At 41.4% G+C, this 26024-nt stretch overlaps 1 protein-coding gene and 1 non-coding gene across 2 annotated transcripts in view; one reads left to right on the forward strand and one right to left on the reverse strand.

Annotated features, from left to right (window-relative positions):
* The window catches only part of Otol1 (otolin 1), a 119554-nt gene that overhangs the window by 73789 nt on the left and 19741 nt on the right, over nt 1–26024 (reverse strand). The window lies entirely within an intron of this gene.
* LOC116897576 lies at nt 19139–19264 on the forward strand. The gene has a single exon (XR_004387585.1). It is a non-coding gene; the product is annotated as a small nucleolar RNA SNORA17 (small nucleolar RNA).

The following is a 26024-nucleotide window of genomic DNA, read 5'->3' on the forward strand; positions in this document are numbered from 1 at the left end:
GAAGAGACACTCTGACCACAGCTACTTTTATCAGGAAAAGATTTCAGTGAAGCTGGCTTACAGGTCAAAGTTTTAGTTCATTGTTGTCATGGAGGGAGCATAGCAGCATACAGGCAGACATAGTCATGAGAAGGAGCCAAGAATTCTAGATCAGGATTGGTAGGCAGCAGGAAGAGAGAAGGTCACTGGGCTGGGCCCATCAAGAATTTCAAAGCCTCCAAAGCTCACTCACTGGGACGACTACCTCCAAAAAGGCCACACCTCCTACTAGTGCCATTCCCTGTGAGCCTATGGGATATATTTTCATTAAGACCACTATGTTCCACTCCCTGAACCCCATAGGCTTGAAGCCATAGCATACTACAAAAAACCATTCATTCAGTCTCTACAACCTCCTCTGGATAAGAGGAGGGAGGGAAAACTGTAGTCAGGATGTAAATTAATTAATTAACTAATTAATTAATTTTAAAAAGAAGACAAAAAAAGCATTCAATCCGACTTTAAAAGTCTCCATAGTCTATCAGTCTCAAGCCTGTTTAAAAGACCAAAATTCCAAGTCTCTCCAGAGACTCGTGGTGATCTCTTAACTGTAATCCCCTCTATAATCAAAATCAAAAAGCACATCACATCCTTCCAACATACAATGGCACAGAATATACATTACCATTCCCTACGGGAAGAAAGGGAACACAGTGAGGAAGGACTGGACCAAAGCAAGACTGAAAGCCAGAAGACGAACTCCAAACTCTGCATCTCCGTGTCGGACATCAAAGCACTGTTCAGAGCTCCAACTCCTTTCAGCGCTGTTGGCTTCCATCCACTTCTCTTGTGGTTTCGCTCCCTGTTCGCCGCTTTCCTCAGCAGGTATCCCAATTCCAATATTTTGTGGTCTCTAAGGCAATCCAGGCTTCATAGCTTTACAATGGCCTCTCTAGGCCTCCATGCAGGGACACCCCTGCCACATATGTGGCCTTAGCAGCTATCCTTAGTCAAGGAGATAGATTCCGTACCCCTTTCTTGTACCTTTGACCTTAAAGCCACAACCACATGTCTGAAGCTACCAAATTCTGGGACTGGGACATGACCCCCTTGTTCAAACACATCACCAGCTCTCTATTTTCGATGGTCTCCTTTACTGTCTTAAGTCTGACTGTCCTGAAATTCAGTCTGTAGACCAAGCTGGCCTCAAAGTCAGAGATCCACCCGTCCCCATCTTCCCAGAGCTAGAATTAGCCACTGTGATGAACTAATGTGTGATGGATACATAGGAAAGATGGGAGACTGGGGCAGTGTGTGGGCTGTGGAGAGAGAAGGAACAGGAGACATGACAGCAGTGAGAGGCATGAGAGGGCTGAGGTCAACAGTGGAACAAGTCATTGACTAATGGGGTCAGCAGGGTGGTGTGTGACACCCTGCACCTTACAAAGATGCAGAATCAGCCCCGTAAAACTCCTCCCAGTCATGGGATCTCCCTGGCTCTGAGCAATGACAGAGGCTGAGATATGGAACATTTCCCTTCCCGGACTGGACTTCCTTGAAAGACCACTGTGTTGCGTGATGCCACTGAGGGCATCAGTGGTCCTGATGCTGCCAAGGCCCTGGTTGTTGTTCATGGTCCACATTATTACCCAACACCATGTGGATGCCCATAGTCTATGCCACAGCCTGAAGCCCCGTTGATGTCCTAGGGCCATGCTGTCACAGGGAGCCATGTTGATGTGTGTGGCCTATACTGCCATCTGAGGCCCTGATGATGTCTGAGTATATACTGTCACCAAGGGCCATGTCTGGGTCCGAAATCCTACTGCATCCAGAGCCTGTGTTGTTGCTCATTGCCTGTGTTGCCAGAGAAGGCCATATGGATGTCTGTGGTCTATGCTGCCTCTGGGGGCCATGTTGATGTGTGTGGCATGCACTACCACCCAAGGCCATCATGTTGTCCAGGTTCATGCTGCTGCCAAGGACCATGACTGGGTGTGGTAAGGTTGTACTGCTGCTGAGATCAGTGTTGATGTCTCTGGTCTCTGTTACCACTGAAAGCCATGTGGACGTCCAAAGTCTGTGTTATAGCCTGAAGCCGTGTTAATGTCTATGGGCCATGCTGTTGTGTGTGTGTGAGAGAGAGGGACAGGTATTGATGTGTGTTGCCTGAGCTGCCACCTAAGGCCTTGTGTCCATGTTGATGTCTGTGATCAGAACTCCCTCCAAAGGCCTTGTTGGTATCAATGGTCCTACTGCATCTGGGGGTCATGTTTGTGCTCTGTGTTGTGGCCACAAACCATGTTGAAGCCCGTTATTCATTCTCCTGCTGACTATAAAGAGCAAGGAAGCTACTTTGGCAGTAATAACTGTAGACACATAGTTAAGAAAGAGGTATCATGGCAGGTTTCTGTGACAACAGCTTACTCAACCCCACCCCCAAAAAGTAACAGCCTAAAAAGGAAGTCATCAAAGAGAACTCTTAAAAATTATGGTAAGGGAACTAAACCGATCCCACAGCTCCCTGCATCCAAATCCCATGGGGAAGAGAGCTGAACTCCCAGAAGTGCAGACAGTCCCGAGACCTCAGGAGAGACCGCCACTTCTGCCACTTCTGCTCATATTCCTGGCCCAAGAGGAAACTGCATATTGACTCTGGATACAGAAATATAGAAGCAGTCAGAGGCAGGAACCGGCTGGTTTCTTCCTGTATACCCAGAACTGAACTGAACCAATCCCACAGCTCCCTGCACCCAAATTCCAAAGGGGAGAGAACCAGACCCTTAGAAGGGCAGACACTCCTGAGAACTCAGAGGAGACAACTACTTTCTGCCCACATTCCTGACCCAAGAGGAAATTGCCTAATGTCATCTGTGCCCTCTGGGCACAGGGACCTAGGAGCAGTCAGGGGGAGGACCCTTCGGGTTTCTGCCTGCGCCAAGAGCTGAAATCCAGTCGCCAGGAGAACCTACACACTGCAGAGGTAAGACCAAAACTTCTTTTTTTTTTTTTAACAATTATATTATTTATTATTATTAACAAGAGCTAAGGCAACAGTAGAAGAACTGATACAAAATCATATAAATTTAAAGGAGATAATGTAAGTTAAACATTTGAATATTAGAGCAAATTTGTTTTTTACTATTTTTTCAGTGGTCTAAGAATATGTTTGGAGAATTATTATTTGAGTTTATAAGCTTTATTGTTGGTATAGGAGGGCATTTGCCAGACACCAAAAGGAAGCCTTGTGCAGGGTACCTCCAGTCCTCACAGGAAATGTAATCACTACTTAGTGGAGTCATACCTGTGTAGAAATGTGCTGCTAGGAAAGCAAGCCTTTGCATAACTGGAAGGAGCAATGAAGGGCAGACTGGTCAGCTCCAGTATAAAAATCAGAGCTTTAGTTTAAATGTTGTCACAGCTCAGACACAGGACCTCATGCATGCCAGGCAGCTTCCCTACTACTGGGCCCCTTACTCAGTTCCTGACATTTTTTTTTTTTGCAGTTATTAACTTTTTTTTTTATTATTATTAACTTGAGTATTTCTTATATACATTTCAAATGTTATTCCCTTTCCCGGTTTCCGGGCAAACATCCCCCTCCCACCTCCCCTTCCTTATGGGTGTTCCCCTCCCAACCCTCCCCCCCTTGCTGCCCTCTCCCCAACAGTCTAGTTCACTAGGGGTTCAGTCTTAGCAGGACCCAGGGCTTCCCCTTCCACTGGTGCTCTTACTAGGATATTCATTGCAACCTACGAGGTCAGAGTCCAGGGTCAGTCCATGTATAGTCTTTGGGTAGTGGCTTAGTCCCTGGAAGCTCTGGTTGGTTGGCATTGCTGTACATATGGGGTCACGAGCTCCTTCAAGCTCTTCCAGTTCTTTCTCTGATTCCTTCAACAGGGGTCCTGTTCTCAGTTCAGCGGTTTCCTGCTGGCATACGCCTCTGTATTTGCTGTATTCTGGCTGTGTCTCTCATGAGCGATCTGCACTCACATTTTGATCATCCGTCTTGAGTTTCATTTGTTCTAGGCATCTAGGGTAACTCAAGCATTTGGGCTAATAGCCACTTATCAATGAGTACATACCATGTATGTCTTTCTGTGATTGGGTTAGCTCACTCAGGATGATATTTTCCAGTTCCAACCATTTGCCTCTAATTTCATAAAGTCATTGTTTTTGATAGCTGAGTAATATTCCATTGTGTAGATGTACCACATTTTCTGTATCCATTCCTCTGTTGAAGGGCATCTGGGTTCTTTCCAGCTTCTGGCTATTATAAATAAGGCTGCGATGAACATAGTGGAGCACGTGTCTTTTTTTATATGTTGGGGCATCTTTTGGGTATATGCCCAGGAGAGGTATAGCTGGATCCTCAGGCAGTTCAATGTCCAATTTTCTGAGGAACCTCCAGACTGATTTCCAGAATGGTTGTAGCAGTCTGCAACCCCACCAACAATGGAGGAGTGTTCCCCTTTCTCCACATCCTCGCCAGCATTTGCTGTCACCTGAGTTTTTGATCTTAGCCATTCTCACTGGTGTGAGGTGAAATCTCAGGGTTGTTTTGATTTGCATTTCCCTTATGACTAACGATGTTGAACATTTCTTTAGGTGTTTCTCAGCCATTCGGCATTCCTCGGCGGTGAATTCTCTGTTTAGCTCTGAACCCCATTTTTTAATAGGGTTATTTGTCTCCTTGCTGTCTAACTTCTTCAGTTCTTTGTATATTTTGGATATAAGCCCTCTATCTGTTGTAGGATTGGTAAAGATCTTTTCCCAATCTGTTGGTTGCCGTTTTGTCCTAACCACAGTGTCCTTTGCCTTACAGAAGCTTTGCAGTTTTATGAGATCCCATTTGTCGATTCTTGATCTTAGAGCATAAGCCATTGGTGTTTTGTTCAGGAAATTTTTCCAGTGCCCATGTGTTCCAGATGCTTCCCTAGTTTTTCTTCTATTAGTTTGAGTGTGTCTGGTTTGATGTGGAGGTCCTTGATCCACTTGGACTTAAGCTTTGTACAGGGTGATAAGCATGGATCGATCTGCATTCTTCTACATGTTGACCTCCAGTTGAACCAGCACCATTTGCTGAAAATGCTATCTTTTTTCCATTGGATGGATTTGGCTCCTTTGTCAAAAATCAAGTGACCATAGGTGTGTGGATTCATTTCTGGGTCTTCAATTCTGTTCCATTGGTCTATCTGTCTGTCTCTGTACCAATACCATGCAGTTTTTATCACTATTGCTCTGTAATACTGCTTGAGTTCAGGGATAGTGATTCCCCCTGAAGTCCTTTTATTGTTGAGGATAGTTTTAGCTATCCTGGGTTTTTTGTTATTCAGATGAATTTGCAAATTGTTCTGTCTAACTCTTTGAAGAATTGGATTGGTATTTTGATGGGGATTGCATTGAATCTGTAGATCGCTTTTTGGTAAAATGGCCATTTTTACTATATTAATCCTGCCAATCCATGAGCATGGGAGATCTTTCCACCTTCTGAGGTCTTCTTCAATTTCTTTCTTCAGTGTCTTGAAGTTCTTATTGTACAGATCTTTTACTTGCTTGGTTAAAGTCACACCGAGGTATTTTATATTATTTGGGTCTATTATGAAGGGTGTCGTTTCCCTAATTTCTTTCTCGGCTTGTTTCTCTTTTGTGTAGAGGAAGGCTACTGATTTATTTGAGTTAATTTTATACCCAGCCACTTTGCTGAAGTTGTTTATCAGCTTTAGTAGTTCTCTGGTGGAACTTTTGGCATCACTTAAATATACTATCATATCATCTGCAAATAGTGATATTTTGACTTCTTCTTTTCGATCTGTATCCCTTGATCTCCTTTTGTTGTCTGATTGCTCTGGCTAGAACTTCAAGAACTATATTGAATAAGTAGGGAGAGAGTGGGCAGCCTTGTCTAGTCCCTGATTTTAGTGGGATTGCTTCAAGTTTCTCTCCATTTAGTTTAATGTTAGCAACTGGTTTGCTGTATATGGCTTTTACTATGTTTAGGTATGGGCCTTGGATTCCTATTCTTTCCAGGACTTTTATCATGAAGGGGTGTTGAATTTTGTCAAATGCTTTCTCAGCATCTAATGAAATGATCATGTGGTTTTGTTCTTTCAGTTTGTTTATATAATGGATCACGTTGATGGTTTTTCGTATATTAAACCATCCCTGCATGCCTGGGATGAAGCCTACTTGATCATGGTGGATGATTGTTTTGATGTGCTCTTGGATTCGGTTTGCCAGAATTTTGTTGAGTATTTTTGCGTCAATGTTCATAAGGGAAATTGGTCTGAAGTTCTCTTTCTTTGTTGGGTCTTTGTGTGGTTTAGGTATAAGAGTAATTGTGGCTTCATAGAAGGAATTCGGTAGTGCTCCATCTGTTTCAATTTTGTGGAATAGTTTGGATAATATTGGTATGAGGTCTTCTATGAAGGTCTGATAGAATTCTGCACTAAACCCGTCTGGACCTGGGCTCTTTTTGGTTGGGAGACCTTTAATGACTGCTTCTATTTCCTTAGGAGTTATGGGGTTGTTTAACTGGTTTATCTGTTCCTGATTTAACTTCGGTACCTGGTATCTGTCTAGGACATTGTCCATTTCCTGCAGATTTTCAAGTTTTGTTGAATATAGGCTTTTATAGTAAGATCTAATGATTTTTTGAATTTCCTCTGAATCTGTAGTTATGTCTCCCTTTTCATTTCTGATTTTGTTAATTTGGACACACTCTCTGTGTCCTCTCGTTAGTCTGGCTAGGGGTTTATCTATCTTGTTGATTTTCTCAAAGAACCAACTTTTGGTTCTGTTGATTCTTTCTATGGTCCTTTTTGTTTCTACTTGGTTGATTTCAGCTCTAAGTTTGATTATTTCCTGCCTTCTACTCCTCCTGGGTGTATTTGCTTCTTTTTGTTCTAGAACTTTTAGGTGTGCTGTCAAGCTGCTGACATATGCTCTTTCCTGTTTCTTTCTGCAGGCACTCAGCGCTATGAGTTTTCCTCTTAGCACAGCTTTCATTGTGTCCCATAAGTTTGGGTATGTTGTACCTTCATTTTCATTAAATTCTAAAAAGTTTTTAATTTCTTTCTTTATTTCTTCCTTGACCAGGTTATCATTGAGTAGAGCATTGTTCAGTTTCCACGTATATGTGGGCATTCTTCCCTTATTGTTATTGAAGACCAGCTTTAGGCCGTGGTGGTCCGATAGCACGCATGGGATTATTTCTATCTTTCTGTATCTGTTGAGACCTGTTTTTTGACCAATTATATGGTCAATTTTGGAGAAAGTACCATGAGGAGCTGAGAAGAAGGTATATCCTTTTGCTTTAGGGTAGAACGTTCTATAAATATCCGTTAAGTCCATTTGGCTCATGACTTCTCTTAGTCTGTCTCGTCTCTGTTTAATTTCTGTTTCCATGATCTGTCCATTGATGAGAGTGGGGTGTTGAAATCTCCTACTATTATTGTGTGAGGTGCAATGTGTGTTTTGAGCTTTAGTAAGGTTTCTTTTACGTATGTAGGTGCCCTTGTATTTGGGGCATAGATATTTAGGATTGAGAGTTCATCTTGGTGGATTTTTCCTTTGATGAATATAAAGTGTCCTTCCTTATCTTTTTTTTGATGACTTTTAGTTGGAAATTGATTTTTATTTGATATTAGAATGGCTACTCCAGCTTGCTTCTTCAGACCATTTGCTTGGAAAGTTGTTTCCCAGCCTTTCACTCTGAGGTAGTGTCTGTCTTTGTCTCTGAGGTGTGTTTCCTGTAGGCAGCAGAATGCAGGGTCCTCGTTATGTATCCAGTTTGTTAATCTATGTCTTTTTATTGGGGAGTTGAGGCCATTGATGTTGAGAGATATTAAGGAATAGTGATTATTGCTTCCTGTTATATTCATATTTGGATGTGAGGTTGTGTTTGTGTGCTTTTCTTCTCTTTGTTTTGTTGCCAAGACGATTAGTTTCTTGCCTCTTCTTGGGTATAGCTTGCCTCCTTATGTTGGGCTTTACCATTTATTATCCTTTGTAGTGCTAAGACCAAAACTTCTGCACCAAGCAAACTGCCTGAAGGCTTCAGGTCACACACAGACAAGAGCAGCTCTCTGTTCCCAGATCTGGCTGAAGGAAAGCAGGTCTACAAGAGTGCTGACACACAGGCCTACAGGAGGGCCAAGCCACTGTCAGAGATAGCAAGAAAAGCTAACACCAGAGACAACCTGATGACAAGAGGCAAGCACAGGAACCTAAGCAACAGAAATCAAGACTACTCGGCATCACCAGAGCCCCATTCTCCCAACAAAGCAAATACCGGATATCCAAACACACCAGAAAAGCAAGATTTGGATTTAAAATCACATTTTGATGATGATGATGATGATGATGATGACGACGACGACGACGACGACGATGACTTTAAGGACGTAAAGACTTCTGGATCCTAGCTGGAGCACAAACCTCGCTGATCCTAGCCCACAGCTCCCTGCTCCCAAACCCTGTGGGAGAGAGAGCTCATCGCGCAGACAGGTGGGCACTCCTGAGACTGCAGGGCAGGAGAGACTGCAGGTACTGCCCACCCTTGCCCACATCCCTGGCACAAGAGGAAACTGTATAGGGCCTCTGGGAACAGGAAGATAGGGACACTCAAGCTGCAGGTGCCCTGTGGTCCAGACTGCACCCGGATCTGAAGGGACCCGGTCAAACAGCTCCCTGCACCCAAATCCCATGGGAGGGAGAGCTAGACCTTCAGAGGGGCAGACATGACTGGGAAGCCAGAGGAGACTACTCTCTGCCCACATTTCTGACTCTAGAGTAAAATGCCTAGTGCCATCTGGGCCCCCTGAGCACAGGGTCCCGAGAGAAGGCAGGGCAGGGCCTTCTGATTGCTGCCCTCATGGAGAGCTGAGGCCCGAGACCAGAGGTAAGACAAACTTTTCTGCTCCAAGTGACCTGCCTGGTGGACTCAGGACACATGCTCACAGGAACAGCTGAAGACCAGTAGACAGGAAAGACTACATGTCCGAAAGCAGAACACTCTGTACCCATAACTGGCTGAAAGAAAACAGAAAAACAGGTCTACAACACTCCTGACACACAGGCCTATAGGACGGTCTAGCCAGTGTTAGAAATAGTAGAACAAGGTAACACCAGAGACAACCTGATGGCGAGAGGCAAGCGCAGGAACCCAAGCAACAGGAAACAAGACTACATGGCATCATCAGAGCCCAATTCTCCCACCAAAACAAACACTGAATATAAAAACACATCAGAAAAACAAGATCTAGATTTTAAATCGCATTTAATCATGATGATGGAGGACTTCAAGAAAGACATAAAGAATTACCTTAGAGAAATGCAAGAAAACAAAAATAAACATGTAGAAGCCTGTAGAGAGGAAACACAAAAATCCCTGAAAGAATTACAGGAAAACACAATCAAACAGGTGAAGGAATTAAAAATGGAAATAAAAGCAATAAAGAAAGCACAAAGGAAGACAACCCTGGATATAGAAAACCAAAGGAAGAGACAAGGAGCCATAAATACAAGCATCACCAACAGAATGCAAGTGATAGAAGAGAGAATCTCAGGAGCAGAAGATTCCATAGTAACCATCGACACAACTTTCAAAAATAATATAAAACAGAAAAACATACAGGAAATCCAGGACACAATGAGAAGATCAAACCTAAGGATAACAGGTATAGAAAAGAGTGAAGACTCCCAACTCAAAGGACCAGTAAATATCCAACGAAATCACAGAAGAAAACTTCCCTAACCTAAAGAAAGAGATGCCCATAAACATACAAGAAGCCTACAGAACTCCAAATAGATTGGACCAGAAAAGAAACTCCTCCTGTCACATGATAGTCAAAACACCAAATGCACAAAACAAAGAAAAAATACTAAAAGCAGTAAGGGAAAAAGGTCAAGTAACATATGAAGACAGACCTATCAGAATTACACCACACTTCTCACCAGAGACTATGAAAGCCAGAAGGTTCCGGACAGATGTCATACAGACCCTAAGAGAACACAAATGCCAGTCCAGGTTACTGTATCCAGCAAAACTCTCAATTAACATACATGGAAAAACCAAGATACTCCATGAAAAAACTAAATTTACACAATATCTTTCTACAAATCCAGCCCTACAAAGGATAATACTGGTAAAACCCAACACTAGAAGGCAAGCTACACCCTAGAACAAGCAAGAAACTAATCATTTTGCAACAAAAGAAGAGAAGACAAGCACACAAACACAATCTCACATCCAAATACGAATATAACAGGAAGGAACAATCACATTCCTTAATATCTCTCAACATCAGTGGACTCAATTCCCCAATAAAAAGACACAGATTAACAAACTGGATACGCAATGAGGACCCAGCATTTTGCTGCCTACAGGAAACACACCTCAGAGACAAAGACAGACACTACCTCAGAGTAAAAGGCTGGAAAACAAATTTCCAAGCAAACGGTCTGAAGAAGCAAGCTGGAGTAGCCATTCTAATATCGAATAAAATCGATTTTCAACCAAAAGTCATCAAAAAAGATATAGAAGGACACCTCATATTCATCAAAGGAAAAATCCACCAAGATGAACTCTCAATCCAAAATGTCTGTGCTCCAAATACAAGGGCACCTACATACATAAAAGAAACCTTTAGTATAAAGCTCAAAGCACACATTACACCTCACACAATAATAGTAGGAGATTTCAACACCACACTCTCATCAATGGACAGATCATTGAAACAGAAATTAAAGAGAGACATAGACAGACTAACAGAAGCCATGAACCAAATGGACTTAACGGATATTTATAGAACATTCTATCATAAAACAAAAGGATATACCTTCTTCTCACCACCTCATGGCACTTTCTCCAAAATTGACCATATAATTGGTCATAAAACAGGCCTCAACAGATAGAGAAAGATAGAAACAATCCTATGCATCCTGTCAGACCACCACGGGCCAAAGCTGATCTTTGAAAACAATGAGGAAAGAGTGCCAACATATACATGGAAGTTGAACAATGCTCTACTCAATGAAGAAATAAAGAAAGAAATTAAAGACTTCTTAGAATTTAATGAAAATGAAGGTACAACATACCCAAACTTATGGGATACAATGAAGCTGTGCTAAGAGGAAAACTCATAGCTCTGAGTGCCTGCAGAAACAGGAAAGAGCATATATCAGCAGCCTGAGAGCATACCTTAAAGCTCTAGAACAAAAAGAAGCAAATGCACACAGAAGGAATAGAAGGCAGAAAATAATCAAACTCAGAGCTGAAATCAACCAAGTAGAAACAAAAAGGACTATACAAAGAATCAACAGAACCAAAAGCTAGTTCTTTGAGAAAATCAACAAGATAGATAAACCCTTAGCTACACTCACCAAAGGACACAGAGAGTGTGTCCAAATTAACAAAATCAGAAATGAAAAGGGAGACATAACAACAGAATCAGAGGAAATTCAAAAAATCCTCAGATCCTACTACAAAAGCTTATATTCAACATATCTTGAAAATCTGCAAGAAATGGACAATTTCCTAGACAGATACCAGGTAACAAAGTTAAATCAGGAACTGATAAACCATTTAAACAAACCCATAACTCCTAAAGTAATAGAAGCAGTCATTAAAGGTCTCCCAACCAAAAAGAGCCCAGGTCCAGATGGGTTCAGTGCAGAATTCTATGAGAAGACCTCATACCAATACTATCCAAACAATTCCACAAAATTGAAACAGATGGAGCGCTACCAAATTCCTTCTATGAAGCCACAATTACTCTTATACCTAAACCACACAAAGACCCAACAAAGAAGAACTTCAGACCAATTTCCCTTATGAATATCGACACAAAAATACTCAATAAAATTGTTGCAAACCGAATCCAAGAACACATCAAAACAATCATCCATCATGATCAAGTAGGCTTGACCCCAGGTATGCAGGGATGGTTTAATATATGGAAAACCATCAAAGTAATCCACTATATAAACAAACTGAAAGATAAAAACCACATAATCATTTCATTAGATGCTGAGAAAGCATTTCACAAAATTTAACACCCCTTCATGATAAAAGTCCTGGGAAGAACAGGAATTCAAGGGTCATACCTAAACATAGTAAAAATCATATACAGCAAACCAGTAGCTAATATTAAACTAAATGGAGAGAAACTTGAAGCAATCCCACTAAAATGAGGGACTAAACAAGGCTGCCCACTCTCTCCCTACTTATTCAATATAGTTCTTGAAGTCCTAACCAGAGCAATCAGACAATAAAAGGAGACCAAAGGGATACAGATTGGAAAGGAAGAAGTCAAAATATCACTATTTGCAGATGATATGATAGTATATTTAAGTGATCCCAAAAGTTCCACCAGAGAACTACTAAACCTGATAAACACCTTCAGAGAAGTGGCTGGGTATAAAATTAACTCAAATAAATCAGTAACCTTCCTCTACACAAAAGAGAAACAAGCCGAGAAAGAAATTAGGGAAACGACACCCTTCATAATAGACCCAAATAATATAAAGTACCTCGGTGTGACTTTAACCAAGCAAGTAAAAGATCTGCACAATAAGAACTTCAAGACACTGAAGAAAGAAATTGAAAAAGACCTCAGAAGATGGAAAGATCTCCCATGCTCATGGATTGGCAGGATTAATATAGTAAAAATGGCCATTCTACCAAAAGCGATCTACAGATTCAATGCAATCCCCATCAAAATACCAATCCAATTCTTCAAAGAGTTAGACAGAACAATTTGCAAATTCATCTGGAATAACAAAAAACCCAGAATAGCTAAAACTATCTCAACAATAAAAGGACTTGGGGGAATCACTATCCCTGAACTCAAGCAGTATTACAGAGCAATAGTGATAAAAACTGCATGGTATTGGTACAGAGACAGACAGATAGACCAATGGAATAGAATTGAAGACCCAGAAATGAACCCACACACCTATGGTCACTTGATTTTTTTGACAAAGGAGCCAAATCCATCAATGGAAAAAGATAGCATGGTATTGGTACAGAGACAGACACATAGACCAATGGACAGAAACTGCCTATTTCATCTACAGAATAATACTGTCCAAAAAGGAATACCTTATGCAGAATAGTTGACTGATAATCTTTGACAAGCCAGAATTATCAGCCCTTCAAGGTTTCTGCATTTCAAGAGTCTATCAGTTGATTTTGGGCCAGAAGGCTGAAGACAGGTTGCTAACAGAGGACTGTGCAAATGGAGATTTGTCTCTACAACCTCTCAGTTCTGAAAGCTGTGTTAGGCTTCCTATGTTTATAGATAATTGCTCCTTCTCAGATTTCTGATGGGGTTGAAGACTGATTATAGTCTCATAGCCTATCAGTCTATTTAACTTTGAAAATACATATTTTATTAGATAGTTATCAGATAGTATACAAGCTAGCCAGAATATAATATAGAGTTTAAGCCTTTCTTAAGCTGTAATAAATAACTAAATGTTCTGTTTAACTGATAAAATGTTGGACTAGGTTTAGGTATACTTTATGCTTTTAATTACAAAATGATAATAGTTGTACCCAGCTTATATTTGAGAGAAAAATTTTTTATTTAGACAAAAATGATAAAAAATGTAGGATGATGTCATCACACAGGTGAAGGCAGGTACAAGATAGAATGAGGCCTGTCATTGGACGAGAAGGCAGGATAGTCAGGAGAAAAGTTAGAGAGAGGAGGGAGCAAGGAGAGGAAGCAGCGGGGAAAACATAGAGGCTGATTAAAGATTCCTCTTTGCACATTTACAGGTTGTTATCTTTTTTTTTTTTTTACTTTTTTTTTTTTTATTATTTTTTTTTTACATTTCTAGTGTTATTCCTTTCCCTGTTTCTCGGCCACCATCCCCCTAACTCCTCCCCCTCCCCTTCTCTATGGGTGTTCCCCTCCCCATCCTCCCCCATTGCCGCCCTCCCCCTAACAATCACATTCACTGGGGGTTCAGTCTTAGCAGGACCAAGGGCTTCCCCTTCCACTGGTGCTCTTACTAGGATATTCATTGCTACCTATGAGGTCAGAGTCCAGGGTCAGTCCATGTATAGTCTTTAGGTAGTGGCTTAGTCCCTGGAAGCTCTGGTTGCTTGGCATTGTTGTTCATATGGGGTCTCGAGCTCCTTCAAGCTCTTCCAGTTCTTTCTCTGATTCCTTCAACGGGGGTCCCATTCTCAGTTCAGTGGTTTGCTGCTGGCATTCGCCTATGTATTTGCTCTATTCTGGCTGTGTCTCTCAGGAGCGATCTACATCCGGCTCCTGTCGGCCTGCACTTCTTTGCTTCATCCATCTTGTCTAATTGGATGGCTGTATATGTATGGGCCACATGTGGGGCAGGCTCTGAATGGGTGTTCCTTCTGTGTCTGTTTTAATCTTTGCCTCTCTATTCCCTGCCAAGGGTATTCTTGTTCCCCTTTTAAAGAAGGGTGAAGCATTCACATTTTGATCATCCGTCTTGAGTTTCATTTGTTCTAGGCATCTAGGGTAATTCAAGCATTTGGGCTAATAGCCACTTATCAATGAGTGCATACCATGTATGTTTTTTTCTGTGATTGGGTTTACCTCCTCAGGATGATATTTTCCAGTTCAACCATTTGCCTAAGAATTTAATAAAGTCATTGTTTTTTATAGCTGAGTAATATTCCATTGTGTAGATGTACCACATTTTCTTTATCCATTTACAGGTTGTTATCTTAAGGAATAGATGTCTACATGGTTTTGTATGTCTAGGTGGGCAATTATATCTTATCGATTGGGGTGGGGGGGGAATGCTAAAAGCTCTTATCCCAAAGCATCCAGGCAATCCAGGACACAATAAGAAGATCAAACCTAAGGATAATAGGTATAGAAGAGGGCGAAGACTCCAAATTTAAAGGGACAGTAAATATCTTCAACAAAATCATAGAAGAAAACTTCCCTAACCTAAAGAAAGAGATGCCCATAAGCATACAAGAAGCCAACAGAACTCCAAATAGATTGGACCAGAAAAGAAATTCCTCCTGCCACATAATAGTCAAACACCAAATGCACAAAACAAAGACAGAATATTAAAAGCAGTAAGGTAAAAAGGTCAGGTAACATATAAAGGCAGACCTATAAGTATTACAGCAGAGTTCTAACCAGAGACTACAAAAGCCAGAAGATCCTGGACAAATGTCATACAGACACTAAGAGAACACAAATGCCAGCCCAGGATACTATATCCAGCAAAACTCAACACAAGAAGAGAGATTACAACCTAAAAAAATCAAGAGCATAATCTCTTGCAATGAAACCAAAAGAAGAGAGACACACAAACATAATTCCACCTCTAACAACAACAACAAAAAAAAACAGAAAACAACAATAACTATTAATATCTATTAACATCAATCAACTCAGTTCCTCCCCCAAAAAAGAGATGTAGATTAACAGACTGGCTACGTAACAAGGACCCAGCATTTTGCTGCATACAGGAAAGAGACCTCAGAGACAAAGACACACAATACCACAGAGTAAAAGGCTGGAAAGCAAATTTCCAAGCAAATTGTCAAAGAAACAAGCTGGAGTAGCCATTCTAATATCAAATAAAATCAACTTTCAACCAAAAGTTATCAAAAAAGATAAGGAAGGATACTTCATATTCATCAAAGAAAAAATCCACCAAGATGAGCCCTCATTCCTAAATATCTATGCTCCAAGTACAAGGGCACCTATATTCATAAAAGAAACCTTACTAAAGCTCAAAGCACACACTGCACCTCACACAATAATAGTAGGAGATTTCAACACCCCACTCTCATCAATGGACAGATAATGGAAACAGAAATTAAACAGAGATGTAGAGAAACTAACAGAAGTTATGAACCAAATGGACCTAACAGGTATTTATAGAACATTTCATTCTAAACCAAAAGATTATACATTCTTCTCAACACCTCATGGTACTTTCTACAAAATTGACCATATAATCAGTGACAAAACAGGCCTCAAATTTCAAATCACCTCAGCACCACTCTCTTCCATGCTCCTACTATTATGGCCCATTAAGCCCCACTTAAAGCAAGCATTCCACTGATTTTTTTAACCCAAAGTCCAAAAGTCCAAACATTCCTCCCAACAAAAGCCTGGTTGGGTCTATGACAACAACCCCAGTTCCTGGTACCATCTGCCTTTGTTAAGGTTTCATTGCTGTGAAGACACCATGACCACAGTAACTCTTAAAAAAAATTTAACTGGGACTGGCTTATAAGTCAGAGGTTTAGTCCATTGTCATTGTGACAGGAAGCATGGTGGCTTGTAATAGGACTCGGTACTGGAGAAGGATCTGAGATTTCTACATCTGGATCAACAGTTAACAGAAAAAGAAAACACCACACCTGTCTTGAGCTTCTGAAACCTCAAAGTCACTGAAACCCCCAGTGACACATTTCCTCCAACAAGGTCACACCTCCTCCAACAAGGCCACACCTCCTAAAAGGGCAATTTCTTATCAGCCTATGAAGTCCATTTTGACTCAAACCAACCTGTGTAGGCCTTCAAAACATCCCACAGCATCATTAAAAACAGATTACTTCTGATTTATGTCTTGTGACTCCTTATTTATGGAAATAAACAATTTTTCAATGACTGGCTCTTCAGGCACAAGAATGAATGAATTCTGCACTTGAAGACTGATATTGCTTTCCACTCCATCTGCATGACTATGAAAAATGGCAACGGTAGTAGACATTATGGCTTCCTTCAAATGCTGGCCAGACAGAGGCATCTGTGCCTCTTCCCAAACTTTTTAATGGAGTCTGGGTATGAAGAGAGAGAATGTTTAAAACATCCTTCCACTCATCAGGCCAAAAATGGGTTCAAGATTATAGGTCGCAGACAGTTACTCAGGGAGCTTAAATCACACACCTGAAATAAATGAATCAGTAAAGGCTATTAGAATGGTGGTTTAAAGAAACTTTCACTCCCTGGGGAAAAAGCTTTTAGTGGTTTCTTGTGTTCACATGTGCCTTTATAAGCAGAAATGAAGAAAAAAAAAACAATACTCCCAAGTCATGTTTTCAGAGCAAAAATACAAACTGTCAAAATATATGAGAGAAGATTACAAATAAATACAACGCATGTAACAAATTTGCTAGACTTCATGTGACAAATTCTTAAGTAAATTCATTCGGTATTTAAAACAATGATGGGACCAGCAAGATGGCTCAGTGAGTTATCATTAAGCCTGATTACCAAGTTCAATTCCCCAACTCCATAGTGGAAGAAGAAAACTGACTCCTGTTAGGAGTCTTTTGACTTGCATATACATGTCATAGTATAAGAATGTACACATACATACATACATACATACATACATACATACATACACTAAATAAATAAATGTACTAACATTTGTAAATAACAATATTTCCCATTTCAATTAAATTTTACCTTAAAATATAGCATATGTCCACACCTTCTTTCCCCCAAGGCTCCAGGAACATGGAAGAAAGCACAGTAAAGATTGTTGGGGCCAAACATATAAAAAAGACACGTGCTCCACTATGTTCATCGCAGCCTTATTTATAATAGCCAGAAGCTGGAAAGAACCCAGATGCCCTTCAACAGAGGAATGGATACAGAAAATGTGGTATATCTACACAATGGAATATTACTCAGCTATCAAAAACAACGAGTTTATGAAATTTGTAGGCAAATGGTTGGAACTGGAAAATATCATCCTGAGTGAGCTAACCCAATCACAGAAAGACATACATGGTATGCACTCATTGATAAGTGGCTATTAGCCCAAATGCCAGAATTACCCTAGATGCCTAGAACAAATGAAACTCAAGACGGATGATCAAAATGTGAATGCTTCACTCCTTCTTTAAAAGGGGAACAAGAATACCCTTGGCAGGGAAGAGAGAGGCAAAGATTAAAACAGAGACTGAAGGAACATCCATTCAGAGCCTGCCCCACATGTGGCCCATATATATACAGCCACCCAATTAGACAAGATGGATGAAGCAAAGAAGTGCAGTAGTGTAGATCGCTCCTGAGAGACACAGCCAGAATACAGCAAATACAGAGGCGAATGTCAGCAGCAAACCTCTGAACTGAGAATAGGACCCCCGTTGAAGGAATCAGAGAAAGAACTGGAAGAGCTTGAAGGGGCTCGAGACCCTATATGTACAACAATGCCAAGCCACCAGAGCTTCAGGGACAAGCCACTACCTAAAAGACTATACATGGACTGACCCTGGACTCTGACCTCATAGGTAGCAATGAATATCCTAGTAAGAGCACCAGTGGAAGGGGGAAGCCCTGGGTCCTGCTAATACTGAACCCCAGTGAACTAGACTGTTTCGGGAGGGCGGCAATGGGGAGGGTCGGAGGAACACCCATAAGGAAGGGGAGGGGGAGGGGATGTTTGCCCGAAACCGGGAAAGGGAATAACACGAAATGTATATAAGAAATATTCAAGTTAATAAAAAAAATAGAAAAAAAAAATAAAGACACTACTAGATAAAGAAATACTATTAAAAATCAATGAACATTTTTCTACCACATCAGAAAAAAAAAAAGATTGTTGGGGCCAGAGGTAAGGGAGGACATCACATAGCCATGTCTTTTGCACAGAGCAGGGCTGATGCACTTGGGAGTTCATGGAAGCTATAGTTGCCTGTGCAGGACCAAGCCACTCAACATTTCTACACAGATTGGGGAGAGGTGGTCTTAGGAGGCCTTACCCCTAGCTGAGGAACTATATAGGCAGTTGGCAGTTAGTGGCTACTGGGGGAAAAAGAGTCCATTTTCTTTAGGTGTGTGGCCTCTAGTACAGTGACTATACTCCAGTGGATAGCTTTGCATCCATGTACATTTGAGTAGTACTAGTTTGTAATTCAGTGGATTATTAAATCTAACAATCCGTATGATGTGAGGAGCTGAGACTCAAACTAAATGCACGGGAAACCCATTCAATGAAACTAAAGCAGAGAATTTCACAAATCTAGAGAAAGATGTGGACATACAAGCACTGTAGGCACTTAGAACTCATAGTAGACACAACTAAAAGAGAATTGATTCATGTCACATTACAGGATATGCATGTCACATTACAGGCTAAGACTACAGAACACCAATAAACAAGTTTAAAAGCTACAAGAGACCCTGCCCCTAGAGCCATTACAGGGGTGGCAGCTGTGTCACATGTGGGTCAGTAGGTGGCAGAGAGGAGAGAGGCCATGTCTATATGCTCAGGCTGTGAGCATCAGAATAATTAGTACTCCAACATTCCCTGAAAAAAATGAGCATGAGACAACCACCAGTTGGGGCCACACAGGCCTGGGTGGGCCTACCATGCCCAAGAAGACCCCTGTTCGGAGTCATATGGGGGCATAGCACTCCTGAGACTACCCCAGACACCTAGAGAGCCCTATGCCACTAAGAGAAGCAAGTAAGTGGTGGAGAAATGGAAGATAAACAAAAGGATGTGGGCACAATGAAGAGAGGCAGAACTGGAGACTCAAGGGTAATAAGGAACAGTCTGGTGTAAGTAGCCTGTGATACCACATGGACCCATGGAGGGGCCATGGCCTGTGCTGCCACTGGGGCCACATCTGGGTCTGTGACACTGCAACAGTAGTGGCCTATTGCCATCAAAAGCTAGGGATGCATCACTGGTCTGAGCTTCTTCCCAGAGACATGTTGATGTCAGGCTGTGCAGAACTGGTCCCACTCCTCAGCTGGGCATCTTGAGAGAGCTGGCTCTGGAGATATGAGAGCAGGAGAGCAGGAGAGGGGCAGGGGCCCCTCATCGACTGTAGCACTCAGGAGAGCATGTCATGCACCTCACCTGGGCAGCACAGTAGAACTGACCCTTATTGGGGTGGGGGGTGGGGGGTAGTGAGCTGGTGCCAAGGGTGTAAGTTTGGGAGAGCTGGCCTTAAAACTTGTCCTAAAACCAAAGAATATACCTTCTTTTCATTACCTCATGGTACTTTCTACAAAATTGACCAAACAAACAGCAAAACAGGCCTCAACAAATACAAGGGGATTGAAATAATCCCATGCATCCTATGAAATCACCACAGACTAAGGCTGGTCTTCAATAACAACAAAAACAACAGAAAACCCACATACACATGGAAGCTGAACAATGCTCCACTCAGTGATAACTTGGCAAAGGAAGAAATTAATTTTTAGAATTTAATGAAGGCACAAAATACCCAAACTTATGAGACACAATGAAGGCAGTGCTAAGAGGAAACTCATAGCTCTGAGTGCCTCCAGAAAGGAACAGGAGAGAGCATACATTAGCAGCTTGACAGCACACCTAAAAGCTCTAGAACAAAAAGAAACAAATACACCCAAGAGGAGTAGATGGCAGGAAATAATCAAACTCGGGGCTAAAATGAACCAAACAGAAACAAAAAAAAAACTATACAAAGAATCAACAAAATCAGGAGCTAGTTCTTTGAGAGAATCAACAAGATAGATAAACCCTTAGCCAGACTAACCAGAAGGCACAGAGACAGTATCCAAATTAACAAAATCAGAAATGAAATGAGAGACATATCAACAGAAACTGAGGAAAGTCAGAAAATCATCAGATCCTACTCCAAAAGCTGATACTCAACAAACTGGAAATATTAGATGAAATAGACAATTTTCTAGACAGATACCAGGTACCAAAGTTAAATCAGGATCGGATTAACCATCTAAACAGTCCCATAACTCTTAAAGAAATAGAAGCAGTTAGTAAAAGTCTCCCAACCACAAATAGCTCAGGACCAGATGGGTTTAGTGCAGAATTCTATCAGACCTTCATAGATCTAATTCCAATACTGTCCAAACTATTCCACAAAATAGAAACAGAAAGGACACTAACCAATTCCTCCTATGAAGCCATAATTATGCTTATACCTAAACCACACAAAGATCCAACAAAGAAAGAAAACTTCAAACCAATTTCCCTTACGAATATTGATGCAAAAATATTCAATAAAATTCTCACAAACTGAATCCAAGAACATATCAAAACAATCATCCACCATGATCAAGTAGGCTTCATCCTAGGGATGCAGGGATGGTTTAATATATGGAAATTCATCAACGTAATCCACTATATAAACAAACTCAATGAAAAAAAAACACAAGATCATCTCATTAGATGCTGAAAAAGCGTTTGACAAATTCAACACTCCTTTATGTTAAAAGTCTTAGAAAGATCAGGAATTCAAAGCCCATAACTAAAAATAGTAAAGGCACTATACAGCACACCAGTAGTCAACATCGAACTAAATGTAGAGACACTTGAAGCAATCCCACTAAAATCAGGGACTACACAAGGATGCCCACTCTCTCCCTAGCTATTCAATATAGTACTCAAATTCCTAGCCATAGCAATCAGACAACAGATTGAGGTCAAAGGGATATAAATTGGACAGAAAAGTCAAAATATTACTATTTGCAGATGATATGATAGTATACTTAAGTAACTCCAAAAGTTTCACAAGAGAACTCCTAAACCTGATTAAAAAAAACAAACAAACAAACAAACAAAAAAAAAACTTCAGCAAAGTGGCTAGTTATAAAATTGACTCAAACAAATCAGTAGCCTTCCTCTACTCAAAGGATACACGGGCTAAGAAAGAAATTAGGGAAAAGACATCCTTCACAATAGTCACAAACAATATAAAATACCTTGTTGTGACTCTAACCAAGCAAATGAAAGAGCTGTATGACAAGAACTTCAAGTCTCTGAAGAAAGAAATTGAAGAAGATCTCAGAAGATGGAAAGGTCTCCCATGCTCATGGATTGGCAGGATTAATATTGTAAAACTGGCCATCATGTCAAAAGCAATCTACAGATCAATGCAATCCCCATCAAAATTCCAACTTAATTCTTCATAGAGTTGGAAAAAGCAATTTGCAAATTCATTTGGAATAACAAAAAAACCCAGGAAAAGCTATCCTTAAAAAAAAAAAAACAACAAAAAAAAAAGAAAAAAAGAAAGAAAGAACGAACTTCTGAGGGAATCACCATCCCTGACATCAAGTAGTACTAAAGTGCAATCTTGATAAAAACTGTATGGTGATGGGACAGAGACAGGCAGGTAGATCAATGGAAAAGAATTGAAGACCCAAAAATGAATCCACACACCACACTTATGGACACTTGATCTTTGACAAAAGAACTAAAACCATCCAATGAATTAAAGATAGCATTTTCAACAAATGGTGCTGGTTCAACTGGAGGTCAGCATGTAGAAGAATGCAGATCGATCCATGCTTAATGCCCTGTACAAAGCTTAAGTCCAAGTGGATCAAGGACCTCCACATCAAAGCAGATACACTAAAAATAATAAAGAGAATGTGAGGAAGAGCCTCAAACACATGGGCACTGGGGAAATTTTCCTGAGTAGAACACCAATGGCTTATGCTCTAGGATCAAGAATCGACAAATGGGACCTCATAAAGCTACAAAGGTTTTGTAAGGCAAAGGACACTGCCATTAGGACAAAATGGCAACCATGATATTGGGAAAAGATCTTTACCAATCCTACATCTGATAGAGGTCTAATATCCAATATATACAAAGAACTCAAGATGTTAGACTCCAGAGAATCAAATAACCCTATTAAAAAATAGGATACAGAGCTAAACAAAGAATTCTCAACTGAGGAATACCAAATGGCTGAGATGTACATAAAGAAATGTTCAACATCCTTTGTCATCAGGGAATTGGCAAGCAAAACAACTAAGATTCCACCTCACACCAGTGAGAATGGCTAAGATCAAAAACTCAGGTGACAGCAGATGCTGGTGAGGATGTGGAGAAAGAGGAACACTCCTCCATTGTTGGTGCAATTGCAAACTGGTACAACCACTCTGGAAATCAGTCTGGAGGTTCCTCAGAAATTGGACATTGCACTACCTGAGGACCCAGCTATACCTCTCTTGCGCATATACCCAAAAGATGCCCCAACATATAACAAAGACACATGTTCCACTATGTTCATCGCAGCCTTATTTATAATAGCCAGAAGGTGGGAAGAACCCAGATGCCCTTCAATAGAGGATTGGATACACAAAATGTGGTACATCTACACAATGGAGTACTACTCGGCTATTAAAAACAATGACTTCATGAAATTTATGGACAAATGGATGGAACTAGAAAATATCATCCTGAGTGAGGTAACCCAACCACAAAAGAATTCACATGGTATGCACTCACTGATAAGTGCATATTAGCCCAAAAGCTCTAATTACCCAAGATACAATTCACAGACCACACGAAGCTCAAGAAGAAGGACAACCGAAGTGTAGATGCTTCAGTCCTTGTTTAAAGGGGGAACAAAAATATGCATGGGGAAATACTGAGACAAAGTTTGTAGCAGAGACTGAAGGAAAGGCCATCAGAGACTACCTCACCTGGGGATCCAACCCATATAAATACAGTCACCAAACCCAGTCACTATTGTTGATGCCAAGAAGTGCATGCTGGCAGGAGCCTGATATAGCTATCTCCTGAGAGACTGTGCCAGAGCAAGAAAAATACAGAGGCAAATGCTAGCAGCCAACCATTGAACTGAGAATGGGGTCCACATTGGAGGAGTTGGAGAAAGGATTGTAGGAGTGAAGTGGTTGCAACCCCATAAGAACAGCAATACCAACCAACCATAGCTCCCACAGACTAAAACACTACCCAAAGGGTACACATGGACAGACCCATGGTTCCAGCTGCATATGTGGCAGAGGATGCCTTGTTGGGCAACAATGGGAGGAGAAGCCCTTGGTCCTGCCAAGGCTGGACTCCCCCAGTGTAAGGGAATGTCAGGATGTGGAGGTGGAAAGGGGTGGGTGAATGGGTGGGGGAGCACCCTCATAGAAGAAGGGGGAGGGGGATGGAATAGGGGGTTTATGAACAGGAAACCAGGAAAGGGGATAACATTTGAAATGTAAATTTAAATGTAAATGTAAATTTTAAAATATTCAACAATAAAAGATAAAAGTAAAATAAAATCATGGAGTTCAGAGTGTCTTGACTATTTCTGAGCATGGGGCTTGCTCTCGAGTGTGGCTGGTACATACAGTGTCACTCCATTTAAGAAAACTGACTTTTCCTCTCCTATTAACTGCCAACAGCTCCTCGGGTGAGAAGTGAGGCTTTGTCCCTGCCCCTTTCCTCCATGCTGGGATTTTGCTTGGCTTGATCTTGTTCAAGTCTTCAACATGTTGTCACGGTTTACACGAGTTCATGTGTGCATCGGTCCTGTCCCCTCAGTTTAGCACTGTCCCTTTGTCATCTACCACCTGGCTCTTACAGCCTTTCTGCTTCTCTTCGCAAGCCTTGAGGGGAGCTGTGAGAGAGAGATACCCCATTTGCAGATGAGCATTGTAAAGTCTCTTGTTCTTTGTACATTGACCAGTTGTGAATTTCTGTGTTAATTACCATCTACTGCTAAAGGAAGCTTCACTGATGAGGGTTGAGGGAGGACTGATCTATGGCGTAGTGGTATGTCATTAGGAGCCATTTCATTAAAATATTCCTTTAGCAGAATAATTGTAGTAGGCTTTCCCCAAGGGGTCATGGCATATATAGCCTTGACTTCATTGACAGAGGCAGGTATGGGTTCCATCTGGTGGAGTAGGCTTTAAACCCAATCAAAAGTGCTTGGCTACTCCACAGTATGGTTCATAATGTTGTGCTTAATAGTGCACAACATTCATTCACTATTACACATGTGTGTTCAACATTTCTTAGCCACCCAAGAAGTACAAATCAAAACTACATCGATATCCCATCTCACCCCCGTCAAGAAATCGACTGAGAATTTCTTGTTAGCTAGCAAGGATTCATGGGAGGATGAACTCTTAAACGCAGCTGGTTGACATTTACGTTAGTGCGGCCGCTGTGCAAATCAGTACAGTGCTTCATCGAGACCTGAAAGCAGAGTTCTCGGGGGATCTGGCTGCACCGCGTCTAGGATTGTACCTCAAGGATCTAAGTCAGCACACTGCAGACACACGCGCACATGCGTGTGATTGCAGCACTCTTCACAGTAGCTGGGTGATAGTCAGCCAAGGCGTCCTCAGTTAGAGAAGGGGAAGAGATATGGGTGGTGTGCACACAGTGGAGTTTTACTCAGCCACGAACAGGAAAGCCATCACGGGAAAACAGCTGGAACCTGAGAGAATCATTTTAAGCAGAATAAGCCAGACTCAAAGACAAATACTGCACGAGCTCTTACTTATAAGAAATCAACTCTAAAAAAATGAAGAAGACTTAAAAGTAGAAGGGAGCTGTTTAGGTAGAGGGGATGGGTGGGAAAGGAAGGCAGATGATACCAAACGCAAGGTGATTAAGAAGAAAGCACATGACACACGTACGAGAATGTCTCGATAAATCCATTATTCTGCACAGTTCTTCTACACTAGCAAACATTATTTAAAAAATAATATCGATAGCACAAAGCTTCAGCTTCAACATGGCAGCCAAGTCCTAAGGCTTGCAATGGTTTTCATTATGACAAAATTTAAGGCTGTAGTTTTTATTTAATTGTGATTTTCTTTTCTGGTATTGGAAGAAATGATCTAGACCCGATCTTTCCTTTAACTGGGAAGACAAGATTCACGAACGTGAAGAGAAAGTCCTTCCCACTTCTCTCTGTGTCTCCTGACACCCAGTTCCCCTCCTTGTAGGCGTTTAGACCCACTGAGGCGTGGGAACTCACACTAAGGCGCAGAGCTGGCTTTGCTCCTTCCCTCTCTCATGATCCGGCCATTCAGGAGCGCTCTCATAGCCCCTCAAGGGGCTTTTCATTGTATCTGCCTTTAGAAATTAGCTACATAGTGCAGTGTTCCGTCCTGCGGAGTTCTCCCCTCCTGCCCTGGGATCATATGGCTTCCGCCCTGCTGGGGGAGGGGGGCAGAGAGGGGGAGCTGCCTACAGCCCAAACAGTGGAAAAGATGTAAAATGAAACGACATTTTCAAGGGTCCCATTGTCCCTGAGTAGCTTTGTTTAGTTACTTGTAGTTTTAAACATG

The sequence above is a fragment of the Rattus rattus genome, chromosome 3 (genome assembly GCF_011064425.1).
Source record: "Rattus rattus isolate New Zealand chromosome 3, Rrattus_CSIRO_v1, whole genome shotgun sequence".
Taxonomy (NCBI): Eukaryota; Metazoa; Chordata; class Mammalia; order Rodentia; family Muridae; genus Rattus; species Rattus rattus.